Source organism: Panthera pardus, unplaced genomic scaffold (assembly GCF_024362965.1).
Source record: "Panthera pardus isolate Hobbes unplaced genomic scaffold, ASM2436296v1 HiC_scaffold_24, whole genome shotgun sequence".
Classification (NCBI taxonomy): domain Eukaryota; kingdom Metazoa; phylum Chordata; class Mammalia; order Carnivora; family Felidae; genus Panthera; species Panthera pardus.
This window is the reverse complement of record NW_026526810.1, coordinates 74,992,404-75,011,452: the sequence shown is the minus strand read 5'-3', so window position 1 is coordinate 75,011,452 and position 19,049 is coordinate 74,992,404. Positions and strand designations below refer to the sequence as shown.

At 40.1% G+C, this 19,049-nt stretch overlaps 1 protein-coding gene across 9 annotated transcripts in view; it reads right to left on the bottom strand.

Moving 5' to 3' along the window:
• Window positions 1-19,049, bottom strand: part of NPAS3 (neuronal PAS domain protein 3) — an 857,733-nt gene that overhangs the window by 727,441 nt on the left and 111,243 nt on the right. The gene's annotated exons all lie outside the window — the stretch shown is intronic.

Below are 19,049 nucleotides of genomic sequence, written 5' to 3'. Positions count from 1 at the left end.
ATGCACACTAAGTTGCTTAACATATGCTAATGAAAGAGTCAGCTTCCCGTACAGGATATTCATGCTCATATTCTTCAAAGTCATCTGAACACATAGGGGCACCTGGGTGGCTCAGTCACTCAAGTGTCTGACTCTTGGATTTCTGTTCAGGTCATGATTCAGGGTCGTGGGATCAAGCCTCATGCAGGGCTCTGGGCTGACAGCACAGAGCCAGCTTGAGATTCTCTCTCTGCCCCACCCTGCTCCATTTGCTCATGCTTTCTCTCACTCTCTCAAAATAAATAAAATTTTAAAAAGTCATCTGAACATGAAGATCCTGGTAGTCCAGATACTTGTAGCAATCAACTATCATCTGTAGCATTAAGTACACAAAATCTTAAAATAGTTAAAAATTCCTACAAAAACCAGTGCACAAGCACTACTGTCAAAATTCTATAACAATGGAGCTCTGAAATTCTAGTGTTGCAATAATTAATGTACGCTTAGGATTTAAAAGGTGAAAACCCTTGTCTTGCACGATAGAACATCTCAACAGAGGCCTACCTACTGAGGCAAAAAGTATTTCCAGTATAAATTCTAAGGAAATTATGATTACATGGGATTTTTTCCCATCTCTAATTGTTTACCTAGATTGAGGTATGAATCACTAAGGGTGTGAATTTTGAAGTTCACAACAGATCAGAAGTATGTATGCAAACCTCCCCTCAATATGGTGGCTGTCAAAAAGTTAATAATCATCACATAAGTTACTTGTGCCATTAGCAAACATGTATATATAGTCCTTCTCGGGTATTGACTGAGGCTTAAGAAATGATAGGTCATTCCTGCATTGTCCTCTGCAACATGCACCTGTTCCATTTTTGACTGGCATCTTGATTTACCACTAGTATTTACCAACTAACAGAGCTGAAGGTCATTACTTGCTGATCACTAGTTTATGTTACCCACTCCTATCCTAGAATCTTAACATATATTTGTTTCTTATACAGTCAAATATAAATTAAATGGAGGCCATTTCTTATATAATTAATCTCCTATACAATCTAACTATTCTGGGTTGTCTATTCATGCCCCCAAATGTTTCTCATCTCATGAGTTCCTCTTGGTGCACTGCCAATACATTTAGTTTTAATAAGTATCTCCTGAGTGAATCCTGTTGAAGAATGTAGGTCATCATGTAGATGACAGCCAGCATATTGGACACTGAACAGGGACTCTCAAACTTTCAGGTCTGCAAAACACCTGGAGTCAGGAAATCACATGATCCCTCCACTCAACCCCATATTCACACAGTAGCCCTCAAATAAACCTTGAAATAGCCCATGCCTGTGGAAATAGAAAATCTGTATCATCTTCTCATTTTTTGATTATCCCCAAAGCCTGCCAGATGGCCTCTGTTTCTTATCCACTCCATGCAAATGCAAAGGTAGTGGAGTAGGTGAGATTTTTCTACTCTTCAGTATACCAAAACCATATAAAATATCAAACCCAAGTTTCTATCTTCAAGGTCCCATCAGTCTTACCCCTTATTTCTAGTCAGTCTTTAATAGAAACTCTTATTTCCATCCTCTGTCAGATACAAACATGGCTTATTCATTCCCATCCATCAAGGGCCAGCCTAAGTTCCATCTACCCCAACAAGAGTTCCCCGATTCACTACAGCCATAAATGGACTTGGTTGTCCATACTTGCAGAGAACAGAAACATTTACATCATTCTTAAGGTACTTGGCATGCCTTGTCTGCTTACAAAAGCACTTGACATGTTCCATCTCCTTGCCCCGATTTCATTTCTTTCCTACTATAGAGCACTACCTTTTTTAAGATTATATATTCCTCTCCATATTTTCTGCCCTTCGCAGTGGAGTATAAACTCTATGCTGTAGCAACTTCAGATGTCCTGTTTACCACAGAATACCTAGGGCCTAGAACAATGCCTGTCACTTAGTAGGTATTCAGTAATTGTCAAATCAGCGAATCATCTATCTTAGATTCCCTGATGGCCTGAAACTTCCTTGAGATTAGGTAATGTCTACAGTTTTTCACAAAAAGAGGATAAATACTTTTTTTGGATGGAACCAATTAACTTTCAAAGCCACCACATCCTAGCCCAATATATTCCATTTTCCCCAAACATTACCAAGTTTTCTAATAATTAAAAAGGAATTAAAAGCCAGTAACGATGTCACCATCATTTAATTCTTATCTAATACATTCTATCTCCTTTTGGGATACAAACATAAAAATTTCCAAGTTGTAGAGATTAGGAAATTTTTAATATTCAAAGACATGTATTTATATATACATTTTTTCTTTGTATGTATTTTCCCTTATAGTATGTGTCACAAGTCTACACAAATTAGTACGTGCCACGTTTCCTGCCCCAGAAAGACAAAGACTAAATGTTGAATGAGCTACCTATTAATTTCAAGGAAACGAAAGGCCTAAAAGTCCTGGCTATGCTAGATAACCATGCCATGTGCACACATTTCCACATGGCCATGCCAATTCTTCCCTGACCCACAGCATCCCCTGCTATTACAAATCTTTGTTTAGAACTGAATTTTCTAGTTTTGTGGTGGTTAGGATGGGACCACCTACCACATATTCACTGGGAACCTAACCAAATTAGATCCTGGGTACCCTGGAGAAAAAGACAGATACAGTAACATATTACTTCTCTCTCAACAGCACAGACATGCACTGTACTTCTGTTGCCAAGAAATAGCACATATTTTAAGTTCGATTTTTAATTTATCGTGTATTTTGCATGTACGTGATAAGTTTATTTAGATTTCAAAAATATAAGACATGATTTCTATCACATTACTTTGTAAATAATACTTGCCTAACTAAAGCTATTTTCTACATGAAATTTTAAGTTCTTTCCTTTCTGAGGCAGAGGTTGGGAGGTGGGAAGACAGGGACTCTCAACCAGTCCAAAACAGTACAGTTAAAGAGCAAGAATATTAATATTTTCCATGGTTTATTGAAAAGAAGAATGGAGGGGCACTCGGCTGGCTTGGTCAATACAGCATACAACTCTTCATCGGGGTTGTACGTTCAAGCCCCACGTTGGGTGTAGAGAGAAGTTAAAAATAAAATCTTGAATAATAAAATCAGAATTAAAATACTTTTAATGATACCAACATAGAACCCCTTCCTCAGAAATGTGATAACATGCAGTTTACATTTCTAGTTAGCATAACCACTTTATATTGTACTTCTTATTCAAAGGATTTTCAGAATAAAATTATCTTCTAGTTTACATATATTTTGTCACTTTTGTGGTTCATACATGTTAAACAGTAAGTAACAGGGGCATTAATCCATTTAATGAAGCAAATTTAAAATGCCGGATTATACATTTAAAATGTCATAAAACGCCTACTTTTAACTACTGCTCTAGAATAAGGGTAAGAAGGAGATACATTTGCATTGTTGTCATTGGTTGTTTTAATGATCTTAGTTTTCTGAATACTTACATAGCTGGACATGATTCAAAGACTCAATTCAAAGAATTACTAGAAAATGGTAGCCTTCTGAAAACATTTTAGACTGGCCTGTTTGACCACTGAATTAGGGCTTTCCTGAAGATGTGTGAACAAACTAATTGTGGTCTCTCTTTTAATGACCATGTTAGTGTTGACCCCAAATTTTGAGAGCAGATAGATAGGATTGAGTAAAAATAGCTATGTCTTTTTACCAAGTAGAATGAATATTCTTTGGTGGGAGCTCAAAAATATTAATAATGATAATGTTATTGTTTCAAGCGGTGATAAATCATTAATATACCATGAGGTTCAACAGCTAGATCAGAATCACTGAACAGGCAATCGATTACCGAACAATCTTCTGAGTAAATCTGTCATGAGAGCAGCTTTGCCCATTAGGTGATATCAACTAAATTTTGAGAAATAAAGAAATGTTCAAATTACTTTTTGGCATCAACTAGCAAAACCAAAAGTTCACTTTCAGCCTGCCATAATGGTCTAGATTCCATATTCAACAATTTCTGAATCTGTATAAAAAGTCAAGCTTCAAAATTTAAAGTTCAAAAAATTGTCGATGTGCTTTAATGTATCTATATCTACATAGCACAAAGTCTATCTGGACTATTCCGTGCTTTATCATAATATCCTTGTGTTCCTACTGTGCTAAATCCTCCCCATTTTGCTCACTGGAGAGTTGTGCCTACTGAAGCACTGCATGAATGCAGGACCAGGTACATAACAAAGAATGCAACCTCAGCTTTCCAACCAGCAGCGTGATGCTCTGACCTCCATGCCATGTGCTATGATCATGAGTGATGGAGCTGTTCTGACTGCAAGCTACTTTCAAATAATGATCCACAAAGTTAATCAAAAGGGCTTCCCTGTTCAATATTTACCTGTTACTCATTGACAGCCACTGTCTGCATCGCCATCTACAATGTATAGAATGGGATCAGAAATACCGAGCTCAAACAGAACCTGAGTGCCTCACTGAAGTACCGGGCACAATGAAAGCAGAATTAAGCTGCTCTTCAAACCACCTCTGACACTAAAGATGTCTGCACGAGTTCCAAGGTAAAAAACACACTGCTACTTCCTGAACTTGGAGGCCCAATTAGTTGCAGAGAGTAACAGGGATGAAAGGAAGACCACCACGTGAGAAATAAAAAAAAAAAAAAAGAAAAAAAAGAAGAAGAAGAAGAAAGAAAAGAAAGGAGATATTAGGTATCAAAATATAAACATGGAGGGAAAAATAGTAATTTCCTGTATTGGGGCAAAAAAATAATAATCCCTTCTTGATGTGATCTCCTTGCTTTTATGTACTAGGAAAGTCATATCTGTTCTGAAAATTATTTTTCTCATTTTAATACACATTCAACAATTTAAGCTACAAAATAATAAGAAAGCATTGATCTTTTTATGTGTTAGGTATTTAAATACTGGTTGCCAGTCTGTCAATCAAACGTACCCGGAGGGGATGCTGACCAGCCTCCATATCCACCTCTAAAGAGAGGCAGGTATCGGACTGATCGTAACGCAATCCTCTCCGGTTATTTGTACTATCTGTTAGAAAGCAAGGCTTACTAGGAGATCTTATTCTTCACATTTATTATCCATTCAGCTTGGCAGGTTTTGAACATGGGTTTAAGGAAGGACAGTTCCTCAAAATGGTAATCCTCTTTTACCTAATTTTTCCTAAATGCTCACTTAGGAATGATAAATACTATCTGAACATTTAGTATATGCCAGGCATTATTATAAGTACTTTACATGTATTGGGGCATTTACTCCTGCAATAAACCCTATGAGAGAGATTATTACCAAGTCCCAGAGGAAAAACATAGGGAACAGAGAGTTTATGTCACTTGTTCAAGCTCCCTCAGCAAATAAATGACTCAACCAAGGTTTGAGTACCTCACTCTCCATTAGAGCCTGTGTACTTACCCACTGCACTGAAGTTGCCTCTAATTCCATTTAGCACTGTTGAGAAGGTGAGACAACCACTGGACTCGAGTAAGAACCTTAAAAAGGTTTGTGGAGTGATAAATGAATCACTATCTTAAGGAACTTGCAATCTTATTAAGATATCCATCCACAGACACGGTTTTATCCTTTTACTTGTAAGTTTATGACCTGCCTCCTCTTTCAGTTTACGAGTTCCTAACAGTTATTTATTTGCATACATACCATTGAATGCCACCACACGTGTGATACAGAGTAAATGATGCATTAGAATTGAATCTCAGGTTTAATATTGACTTTCTTCTCTCTCTTTCATATCCCCTCTCAATCCACTCCATCAGGAAATCCTGTTGGCTCTTTCTTCAGAATACATCGCAATCCGAATTCTTCTCACCATCGCCACTTCCAAACCCTGAGTGTCAACCAACCACTGTCCTGACCATAGCAGTCTCGGAATTAGGCTCTCTGCTTCCACCCACGTCCCCCTGAAGCATGTACTCAACTAGCAGCCAGAATCATTCGAAAACTTCGTTCAGACTCCATTGCTCCTCACGTCAAACATCCTCTCATGACCCCATTTCAAGTGGACTAAAAGCCTGGCCTGCCAGGGTTCTGTGTGCTGGCCTCTCTCCTCAATCTCCAGCTGCAGTCCCTATTCATTCCCACCCACTGCACGAGCCCCACCCAGCATTCTTTGTAAGCAGCAAAACCTCTTCAGCTTCAGAGCCTTTCTGGCAGGTGCTCCCTCTGCCTGGACTATTTCCCCTGCTGCTATCTGGATGCCTAACTCGCTCACTTCCTAGGAGTGTTTACTCAAATGTCATCTTTTTAAATGGGGCTGTACCTACATGAAACCCTAACTGACCCATCTCCACCCAGCACTTTTTTTCCCAAGTTTTATTGCAATTGTTAGTTAACATATGTGGTAAAATTGGTTTCAGGTATAGAATTTAGCAACTCATCACTTACAAACAACACCCAATGCCCATCACAAGTGTTCTCCTTAATGCCCCTCACCCATTTAGCCCATCCTCCACCCATCTCTCTCCTGCAATCCTCAGTTTGTTCTCTTTACGAGTCTCTTATGGTTTGCTTTCCTTTCTTTTCCCCCTTTCCCTAGGTTCACCTGTTTTCTTAGATTGCACGAGTGAAATCATATGGTATTAGCTCTCCTCTGCCCTGACTTATTTCGCTTAGCATAATACACTCTAGCTCCATCCATGTCATTGCAAATGGCAAGATTTCACTCTTTTTGATGGCCAAATAATATCCCATTGTATATTTATGCCACTTTTTTTATCCATTCATCCGTCAATAGACATTTGGGCTCTTTCCATAAATTGGCTATTGTTGATACTGTTGCTATAAACACTGGGTGCATCCCAACAGTCCTAATTCCCTCTTACCCTTCTCTGTTTTTGTTGCGCACAACTACTGCCACAGAACAGACAACACGATTTGTTTTGTTTGTAACTTCTGCTGTTTACTGCCTGTCTCCAATGCCCTCTAACTTTCACAGCTGAGATTTCGGTCTTAGTTCACTATATATCCCACACAATAGTCCTGGTTAAATTTTTTTTTTTAATTTTTAAATGTTGTTTTGTTTTTTTTGACACAGAGACACAGGGAGATAAAGCATGAGTGGTGAAGGGGCAGAGAGAGAGAGGGGGAGACACAGGATCTGAAGCAAGCTCCAGGCTCCATGCTGCCAGCACAGAGCCTGATGCAGGGCTCGAACTCAGGAACCATGAGATCTTGACCTGAGCCAAAGTCGGACGCTTAACTGACTGAGCCACCCAAGCGCCCCAATAGTTCCTGGTTATTTAAAGGTACCCCATCTATATGTTGAATTAAGACACGAGAGAAACCCTGGGGATAAAGCTAAAGCCAAGAGGCAGTGTGTGTTGTGCCCAACAAGAGTAAGTGAACACGTTTCACAGATAGAAGCAGAGAGAGCTTCCATTGAGGGGTATCTTGGTTGGGGATAGATGGGGGGCAGCCCAGATCAAGACTAGAGGGTCTTGAACACGAAGCTAAGATTGCCAACACCGTGCCCTAAGAATGAACTGCTGATGACTTTGAGCTAGGAACCATGTCACAAATATTTTAATCTGGTAGCTACAGGGTAGCCCAGAAAGATATTTTTGTATTCCCTTGCATGGCATTTTGTATACAGTGGGCCTGCAGCATTTTACTTAAACTGAAGGAGATAGGAGACAAGACTAAACAGTAGACTGTAACAATCTAGGCATAAAATAATAACTCAGGTCAGGGAGATGAGAATAGAAGGTAAGTCTTTACAAAAGAAATCATGCTACAAACAGGGTATTTGACAAGAGAGGCAGAATGGAAGAGGAGTCCAATAGCAAGCCCAAATGACTAGAGAAATTAAGATGAAGCAAAAGAAGGGCAGCGTACGCGATCATTCTAGGTAAGATACGGAGCTCTGTTCTGGGGGCACAGCTGCGCAGTCCAGCAAAGAGCTTCAGAATGGGGGAGGAGGAAGGGTCACTCTGCAGGTGGGCCACATCACACGGCAGCTGGGGGAAGAGCCTTCACATCATTAAAGCTCTAAGATCCAAAGGTTTTTTGTTTGTTGGGTTTTTCAATAAAAAAAATAGAGATCAAACAATTCACTGGGTTGCCTTAAGGATTAATTGGGAATTTTCTTTGAAGTGCTTGCAAATTTGTTGGTCGTTACATGTGGCAGTTGATGTAAAGCAAATCACAAGCAGAAACCTCAAGTAGTTTGGAAATCTAAAACTCGAGTTGGCAAAGAGGTAGGACTGGAGATTCATCCACTTTTAGGATAACTGCAGTGTAAGGACAGATGAAATTTCTAAAGAGCAGACACAACTGGGTTTGCATATAAAGGACACTAAATAACTAGCGTTCAAATATAATAAACGTACCCTCCTCTTTAGGGAAGGCTTTCAGTTTCTCAGGGTCTTATTTTTTATTTTATTTATTTATTTTTTTTTTTTTTTTTACAGAAATAGATTTCAATAGACTACCCTTGAACAGAAGGTGGAGGGTTGTGTTTTTGGTTTTGGTTGTTTTTGTTTTTGTTTTTTGAGGTCAAGTATCCTCCTGCTCCAAGGGGCCACATTATCCAGTTGAAAGTGGATAAACTGCTGGGCCACACTGCACTGGTCTGCTCTAAATAGTTACCAGATTAAACCTTTTTAGTTGTGTCAGTTGGACAACCTGCGTAATCTCTGAGCCTTCATCTTCTCACATGGCAAATGAGTGTATTACACCTACCTATCTTCCAGTACGGATGTGGAGGTCAATTATAGCAATGTCTAGAGGCTGAAGAACACCACAATTGGTGTGCCAACTTCAGCCTCATGTATCTCACTGCATATGGAAAACCAGCCAACACAGAAACACGAATGGTAAAGTTGGACCCAAACTTCATGGTCAAGAGCTCAAATTTCTGTTGTCCCCATAAGGACCAGTTTTGCCCCATAATGTAAAACCTCAGCATCCATGAGTATTTCCTGTGGATGGAAGAATAAAAGCAGCTGTATTCATTCCCCTTTTTCTCTATAGCTCAGAGCCAATCGTTTGTGTCTGGCAAACTTCTCCTTAAGAGAGCCAATAAAGATCCATGTAGTGCCAGTCAACCAAACTTGCCACTAGATCCTTGTAAAAATGTATTCTACTTAAAATCTGCTGGCCCATAATTTAAGTTTTCTAGTCTTGCCTTCCCCCAAGACATTACTCAAGTACAATAAATTTTTTTTAAAAAGTCAGCTTTCTTTATTCCTACCACCCTCATAAATTTGTTACTAGCTCCTAAAAACAGCACTGAGCAAAGAGGGTAAACAATCTTGCTATCAGATGAATTTATTGATCCTCAATTTTACAAGCGCTCGAGAAATCCCCCTACCCTCCACACTCCTCCCTACTGAATGGGTCTCCAAACCTCTCCCTGTAAAAACACCGTGACATGAAGGTCACTGCTTTCATAGTTATTAAGACTTAAGACACCTGATGAATTTCTCCAGGGGGATGAGAATCAGCTATTATAATTAGGTAGTCCCTAGAAAAGCATACTCCTTCCCTGGAAGTGAGCCAGGACCTTCCTGTAGTTTCTGTAAATGTGTTCTTCTCCAGAAAATCCAGCTGGTGTCTACAATACATTAGAGAGGAGGCTCCGTTCCTGACTGACCCATACAGTCAATTGTACTCCTAAAACAGCTTTCTTAGTGGAGTTAAAAATGGTAGAGGAGAATCATCAAGAAGAAGACCAGGTACCTCCTGGTTTCAAGGCCAAGACATGCAATTGGCTGTGATTCACACGGAGGACCCCTGACAGGCAGTGGTCAAGAAAATGATGCTGTTATGAAAGCCTAGGTTGGTTGAAATTCTATTGATGACAGCTGCTTGTGAAGGAAACAGGACTCTCCTTGGGGCACCTGGGTGGCTCAGTCGGTTAAGTGACCGACTTCTACTCAGATCATGATTTCACACTCGTGGGTTCAAGCCCTGTGTCGGGCTCTGTGCCCACAGCTCAGATCCTGGAGCCTAGTTTCGGATTCTGTATCTCCCTCTCTCTCTGCCCCTCCCCTACTCGCTCTCTCTCTCGCTCTCTTGCTCTCTCGCTCTCAAACAAACCTAATAATGAAAAAAATTTTTTAAAAGAAAAAAGAAACAGAACTCTCTTCAACTGGTACCAACTAAGAAAAAGGCTAAGAGTGAGGCTCTGTGTATTATTACTACTGCTTTTCGTATTTATTACAGAGATTCTATATACTGGACTGGGAGAGAGGGAAGGGCAATTAGGTTTTAAATAAGATGCAGTGATGGTCTACTTAATGACATAAATCTCAAGCGGTCAATTCCAAAGAACCCTCACACTACTAAGTGAATCACAAAGGTCTCAAGTTTGACAAGGGAGAAATAACCTAAAAATGATTTCCTTACATGCTGGTCATTGAACCAAAATCCTCCCAGGACCCAGACTTCTCTCTGCTTTGAAAACTAGATCAAAATATCTCAATGCTCTACAAAGTAAATAGAGCTCTTGTTTATAAGTACTTTAGAGAATGATGCAGGAGATGTAGCATGTGAGAAAAGGAGTTGATAAATGACCAGAAAACTCCACCTCAGCACCCTGAGTTACTTCTCATCCATGTACATATTCTGATCTTAAAAGGCCTTGTTACTATAACCCACTGCACACCCTTCTCACCATTAGCTTCATCCTGTAACTTACAAATAGCTTTGCAAACTTGATTTTTAAAAAATTAGGTGGTAGGGAAAGATTTTTCTGCTAAAAATCTGTCATTAATGCCACTAACATCACTAGCTCTTGCTGGAGTTCTCCAGTGTGTGTGTCTTCCCCCCAAGAAAAAGAATTTCAATTCCCCCAACAATAAAGTGATACACGTTCAGCAGGGAGATACAAACTACAACCGGAAAAAAAAAGTCATGAAAGGAGATCCCTACAGAACATGGTTTCTATGTGGAAGGTGAACATATACAGCTTTCAGCTTCCCTTAGATAAGCTGTTTGTGGACAAATTAGAATACTTGGCCCCAGAAGTTTCCCAGCTGAGACAATCTCGGGAGGAATACCCAAGAAAAACGCTCATGTATGTAGATACAAATGTATCCAAGATGACATGTGTATCAACATACAGTTCTGTATAGTGATCCACACCAAGTTGTTAACAGTGGCTGTCTGTGGATGGTACCATTACGAAAGACATTCACATTCTCCTTTCTATTTATCTGCACTTTCCAGATGTTCCAGGATAAAAAAGGTATTGCAATTTTATTCAAACAAGAGCTATTCCAAGAGAAAACCATGAACCCAATGAAGGAATCTCCCATTCATCAACACAGAGCCACGGCCCTGGGCTTAGTCAAAGCAAATTCCAAGATTATCCCCTCAATACAATTTGACTGGACACATGGTGTGCTCTGTAAGCTCCACAGTAACACAAACCCGAGGGCATTTACTGAGCAGAGGACAAGGAGCTCCCAGAATCCGTAACAGACAAATGCATGGAAATAAAATGGAGCAGGGTCAAGTTGAAACCATCATCTCCTCCCCTTCTTGTGAGGAAGACTATTAGAAAAGGTAGGACAATTTTAAACCTTTTCATTAAAAGGGATAAACCCTTTTCATTTTTTCATGCTCTAGACACACTGCTTATACCTATTTTTGATCAACAGGTCATAATACCACAAGTGGCATTTCTACACTATTTTTATGCAGTTTTCATAAACAAAAATATTCTGACATTTCTCAAGAACATGAAATTTCCTTGGGTATGAGGTTAATTTAACAGATTCTGAATATTCACTCAAGTTCACAATTATTCCCTTCAATGACATATTATACTTTGAATGCTATGAAGAAATAAATTCTTTCTTCATTATATAAAACATAGTAGTAAGTCGAAGCTAGAACACAAAATTCACAAAGTGTTCCTCTAGTAATTCACTATTTCCACAGACATAATGGCTTCTCCTACTGGAAGTAGAATGTTTACTGTTTCCATTTTGCCAACATGAGTTCCTTGGTATGAACAGCTGTACCCTAAGTTAGATAAGGAACAAAGTGATACTCATTCAGTGCACACTTATTATATGCCAAGCATCATACGAAGTGTTTTTGTGGTGTGGACCCTAGACTCTATAGTCTAACAGACTGAGGTCCAATGCAGGGGTCAACTATTTTCTGTAAAGGGCCACACAGTAAACATTTGAGACTTGGTAGGCGATTTGGTCCCAGTCTCTACTCAACTCTGTTATTAAAACACAAAAGCAGGGGCGCCTGGGTGGCGCAGTCGGTTAAGCGTCCGACTTCAGCCAGGTCACGATCTCGCGGTCCGTGAGTTCGAGCCCCGCGTCAGGCTCTGGGCTGATGGCTCGGAGCCTGGAGCCTGTTTCCGATTCTGTGTCTCCCTCTCTCTCTGCCCCTCCCCCGTTCATGCTCTGTCTCTCTCTCTGTCCCAAAAATAAATAAAAAACGTTGAAAAAAAAAATTAAAAAAAAAAACAAAAAACACAAAAGCAGTCACAGACAACACGTAAGTGGATGGGTATGGTCATGTCTTAGTAAAACTTTATGTACAAAAACAGGCAAGGGAATGGGGTGGGGGAGCCCATGTGGCTGCTGATCCTAAATCACATTTCACCCTATCCTACCTTCTTCACCTTGAGTGAGTTGTTCCAGCCCTTTAAGACCCCGTCATCTGTAAAATGGTAGTAATAATCATACCTAGTACCCAAGCTTACTATAAATATTAAAAACGGTCAAGCCATTAGCCCACTGATTCTCCGAAGAGCTGAGACAACTTTCATTTTTATCCCCATTTCAGACTTGAGAAGACAGAAGTTCTAAGAGTTAAGTAACTTAGCTACGGTCCCAGTTCTAATAATTACGAGGAGAGGATCAAACTCAGATCCATCTCCAGATGGTTTAACCACCTCTATCAATGAATCAATATTACTGCATGGACCTGTGGATCTCTTTTTTTTTTTGTTTTGTTTTGTTTTGTTTTTTAAGTAGATTTCAGGCCAAATGTGGAGTTTGAACTCACGACCCTGATACCAAGAGTCAGATGCTTAATGGACTGAGCCATGTAGGCACCCCTGGACTTCTGGATCTCTTAAATACTTTGCTCACAAAAATTAAAGCCTCTTTCTTCCACTCTTGTGCATAAACTGAGTCCAAAAATTCACTCCAGACACATCTATACAGAACACACTCAACACACAGAATAAGCTGTTAAGGTGAAAATTTATTAAAACCACCGTTTATGTATAACTAAGTTTGCTGTATTATTTTTAAGATCTGGGCACAAGCACATTAGTCTCCCTGTCTCTCTGAAACAACCGTTAGTGATTCAGAACACTGTAGTTCAACAGCATGCCTACAAAAGGTTCATTGTAGCTCTATTCCTCTCACCTTGACCTTTGCCTTCTCTTCTCAGGTTTGTGCAGGGGGTTGGGGGGGGGGTGGAGTCTCCTACATATCACAGGTGTGTCAGTAACCAATTATTTTTAAAAATCTAGGCAGGCACTTCTCTCCTAATGAAAATACGCACTCTGGTAAAGCCAATTAATATTCTTTCATTTTAAATGATGCTTCCTGTGCCTGTCCATTTTTACTCTCTGCCACTCTATTTTGAGTTACAAAATATGGAGCACCTCAGGGCACCTGGATGGCTCAGTCAGCTGAGCATCTGACTTCAGCTGAGGTCATGATCCCATGGTTCCTGAGTTCGAGCCCCCATCAAGCTCTCTGCTGTTGGTGCAGAGCCTGCTTCCGATACTGTCCCCCGCCCCCACCTCTGCCCCTCCCCCACTCATACTCTCAAAAATAAACATTAAAAAAAATACAAAAAAATATGGAGCACCTCAAGCCAGGAAAAGCAATTAATTTGTAGACAGGCTCTGAACTGGACTTCATACTGTTGGAGTCCTGCAAGATGTTTGTAAGTTAAAAATAACTTCAAACTAACAAACACAGCACCACTGCCCACTCTCCATGAAAACCACATGAACTCCGTTTCTAACCTCAGAGGACAGGCTGACCAGGCGGGCCACTCTCCCACATTTCCTGTCTCAAGTCTGAGCCACTTCCAGAGCCGTCCTCGGACTTGCAGTCCTTGTCCCATCCTTCCTTTCCTGAAAACTCCTCCAAGGCTCTCACCAGATGGCAGTCCACCCTAATGCCTCTGCTTCCCCTTCTTCTCCAACCTCAACTCCTGTCACCCTTCCCCTTCCCTCAACTCCTGAGGAACATCATTTGCAACTCAGTGCACCATAAATACCCACCTTTTGGCCCCAATCACTAGCTCAAGCACCTCTCCCCCAAATCAAAATCCCTTCCACCATGAAGATCCCAGGGCTCACCTCCACTATTAAAGGATGACCCTTTCGTGGCACCACTTCTGTACTTTTTACTTCTCACTCAAGACACCTCTTACACAGAATCCCAATTACTAGTTCCCATCAGTTTTCTAGGCTTCTGCAGGGCAGAGGTTTTCTTAGTCACCTCTAAGTCACTTTATGCAGAACAGCACCTGACCCATGGATGACGATCAAAATATAGTTAAAGGAATGAATTAGCTCATTTTTAAGCTACTCTGGCATTAGCCCTAAATAATACACCATCCAGTTTCCTCAGACACACCACTTCAAGTCATTTACAGGCCAAATCATTGGTGTGATGTTAAAATTAACTGGGAGAAAGCACCAGAAACCATGCTGAGGTCTAAAAGGCATGATGTGGAATTCAGAATTCATTTGGATTTTTAAAGGCTTGAAGCAGCTCTTGCTACAAAGTTCAATGTCTGTTTAACATGCAGATTCTATTAGACCTCTTTATGAAGTTCACTGTAGATTTCTCTTTCCTCAATTCTTTGTTATTTACTGATCCAAACACAACTGGCATAAATTATTCCAATGGCTGGGGGGGAGGGGCAGGGGCCGGGGGGTGGGGGTGGGGGGGGAAGTATATGGGGGCTGTCTAATTGCCATCAATCAATCAGGTTAAACAATCAAAACAATTTGCTGCTGCTGCTGCTGCTTCTAGAGCTTCCTTGACCTTTCCCTCCCCATCAACACAGGTGACCACCTATCCACCCCCCCCCACCCCCCCCCCCCCCCAGCAGTCTGCCTGACAAGGAACCGGTCTTGTTCTCCTTAATTGGGATAACATGTGCAAGTGGTTAGCACTCTGTCTGGCACAACATAGCTGATAGTGACTGGTGAGTTCCTTCTTCGCTCATTCTCCTCTTCTGGACCTTGATAATTCCTTCTCTCTTGAGTCTGGATTTTCTCCATTTCCAAACCCATGCCTCTTGGCCAAAGCCAGCCTTAACGCTACCCTGAGCAGGAGAATGCCCTCGTTCTGAGTGTCTCATCAAGAAAGGAAGAAAACATCACCTTCTAGCCTGAAATTAATCTCTCCGATCCTGTCATGGTATCTGCAATTATTCCAGTGGAGAGCAACTCCCTTTTTGCTCGAATTCTTTCACTGCAAGGTGCTTATTAAAATGCAAAGGGTCCTGAGAAGAGCAACATTATCAATTAACAACACCTGATCTGCAAGGAAGGGTACAAACAAAAATGCCTGTGGGGAAGGGCCTGGGCATGAGACATGAACCAGGTATCCAGGTGGAATGAATTTCAGAGGTAAAAGGGCTTGGATGCAGAGGCAGAAAACAGACAAACCTCACCATTTTGCCAATGGCTTCTTTCGGTGACCGCTCTAGTTGGTCTCATCAGTGACAAACCTTCTCAATCTTGGCTGCACTTGGAGACTAAGAACCCTGGGTTAAAGCCCTTTGTTTACAATGGGTACTGCAGACGCAGTCACAACAGTTTGGCATGTGCTCAAGGAACATTAGTCACTTGAGCTCCCGTCTCCCCAGATGCAGTCTTCTCGAAATTTTAGTCAAACAGTTGTTCTTACACACAGCTACGGTCGTGTCAAACCACACGGCCAAACTCTGTCCACCTTGGAGGCTATGAAGTCCTTTATCAGTTCCTTTCTAGTTTCCTTCTCTTGCATTCACCTATTAACACAGGTGATTTCCACCGTATTTTGTGTAAAACTCCTCTCATGTCCATGAAAATTTCCTTTCCAACTCAAACATTTTCTTGCCTTCATTTACAAGTTTAAAGTTATCATAGTTACTATGGAGGCGATGTCTGGTCTTTTCTCAGACCCTCCATACTGCTTTTATTTCTTTGTGGGGAAACAGGAAACAAGACAATTGTTTTAATTGGAAAGAACTGTTCCATCTCCCAGTCAAACCAACTATTTTACAGATGAATTCACTAAAATCCAGAAATAGGATTACAAACTTAAAGACAGCTTAAAATGGAGCCAAGGGCATGGGTTCTATAAGTTTCAGAACTTACCAAAGTGCTTAAGTTTTGTCAAAATTTGCCCCAACACTATGGTGTTTTTGAAAATCTTGTATTCCTACCCTTCGCCAAAAAATTCATTATCACCAATTACAATTTTAAGTTTTCAGTTGGCCATGTCATGAGCACTTAATGTAAGAAGTTAGGATAACTGCCATTGTTTTAAAATTCTTAATTATAGACATTTTGAGTTAATCACCATTTTCTATTCCTATGTACTTTAAGATAATTCAAATTATTTACTTTAATAATTCCCAGTAATATTCAAGTCAAACCTCTGTTAAAATAGAAGCAAATTCACAGTTTATAAAACAATAGAATTACAGTGGGAAGGATTAAGAACAGTGATGTTCCGGTAAATATTTAACAACTAGTTGCAGACAGAAGGGCACCCAATTTGCAGTATTTTCCAATTTCCATAGTGCAAATACTTTGCCCAATTTCCAGTTACTAACATGAGGTCAGGGATCACAGAATGGGAAATATGTACATACAATGGATTCTCATGGGCCCATGCAAGTCGGCACTAACACATTCTGATGTGTTCTGATGTGTTAGGAGGGACCAGATAGTACAGCCTTTTCATTCCCGAACCCTTTTCACATCACCAACCATTTCTTTATTTATAACCTGCTGTATCCTGAGCACGTAAGGACATAATACCCGTACATTATTATATTTATACATTTGTCTACCAACTGTACTGCAGAAGCTTTCCATCAGTTTTTAGATAAAAAACACATATTAAGAGATGTTTCACCTCAGGGCCCACCCCATGCACACACACATGTGATGTATACTTAAACACATAAAACAAAAACAGAAGCCTCTCAAGATAAAACACACTCTCATATATGGAATGCACTAAAACTCTCGATTCTTGTCCTTTTCTTCATTCTTATCTTGACCCACTAAATTGGATTCGTACCCCACCATTTGGGTAGAGGTCCCAAAATTGAAAAACAGTGCTGAAATAGACTAAGCTTGAAGACACAATTATAGGTCATTAGTCTACATCTATCCTGATGTCTAGTAGTAATTACTGAGGCCCAATAAGGTTAAATAAGTGTCTAAAGATGCACCTGCCATCAGTGACAAAAGATCCTTCAAGGCAAGTGATAATTCATTACATAGAATCAGGATAGTCATGGCTTACAAGTGAAAGCTAGACTCCCTTCCACGACAAACCCCCCTTCACCCGAAATGGACAGAGAACTTTTTAAGAAACCTGTACCGACCCCATCATTGATGAAAATTTGGTCCTTCATCCTCTGTGGCCCTGTGACCAACCTGCCCATTTACCCAGGAAGACGAGGCGAATCCGAACAATCGTCATTTCCCTATTATTGATAATATTCAAGAGTGTTGAAAAGGTACCCATCTTTTTCACAAAAAAAGAACATTTCCAGTCCTGTTGGAAAAGGAGCTATATAATGCCAATTATTATTATATAAAATATACATACTTCTACTATATAACATACACTAAGACCAGCTTTCTAATAACCAGAAACCAAAGACTGAGTTGCAGAAAATACTCACTCAGGAAAATGAAAGCTGAATCCATGGACTTTTCTCTTCAATGTGTTCATGCACCACATGCTTTTTTATAGGTGCTATTAAATGTACACTATAGTTTCAAGACAATCCAGATAAGCGTCTTCACTAAAATACACAACACCATTAATCATCTCAGTGACAGTGCTCCAATTTAACATCTTGGAGATTTCCTCCCCTTCTTCATCATTTATTTGCCAATATTTCCTTGTTATGAATATCCCCCTAGTGACTTTCCCTGGCAGTCACAGCTGTGCTGCCTACTGTGTCTACCTTGACTACAAATAACACAAATTCTTTATATAAAAAAAAAAAAAAAAAAAAGCCAGGTCTTGAGATAATACCTACAGTAAGAAGGGTAACCTTTCTGTGGGCTGAGTTCCTGGAGACCTCATCCAGGCTTCCAACTTTAAACTGACAAGCCTCCGCCCCTAACCTGATAGTAATTTCAGACACGTGAAATTGGCTTAATTACAAATAAACAACAGTTGGCTGTTGGCCTCCAATTACTTGAATGGTCAACAGTCAACTGCTGCTTTCAGATGGTCCGTAAAGAACCCCCTTCTTACGCAGCAAAAGGCTTTTTCAAAGTATCCATGAATCACAACAAAGCCACAAAACCACGAGCAAATTACAGGAACCTGACCACCAAGAGCCATAATAAGAATGACTCACAGATAACAAGAATTTTTTTGAAAATAATCAGTAACAATTTAGCATTATAATGAAACCAATTCTGATGAAAAGAATAATGCTATCAAGACAACAGAATATCAAGAAGCCAGAGAGAAATAAGTAGCAAAGATACAGGGAAGAATCCCAGCTCCATCCAGTATCCATTTTACGTCCCCTTTAGAGAGCAGTCTTCACTGGCTCCAGAATTTGCTGATTATAAAATGGAAACCATGAAAGAAAATGCTGTACAACCAATCAGAGGAGTAAATGAAAGTAGAACTCACCAGTTTGTATTCAAAAAAGGATTTTTAAGGAAAAAGGGTATTTTTTTTTCAATAACAGAACTCCACTACAAAAGAAGTTGAGAGTTTGAAGACAAAAAACACACTGAAGTATATTTGCAAAGTCTATCCGGAAAGTCTAACGCCTTCAGGGTAACTGTTTACCTTATTTTATATTTTCT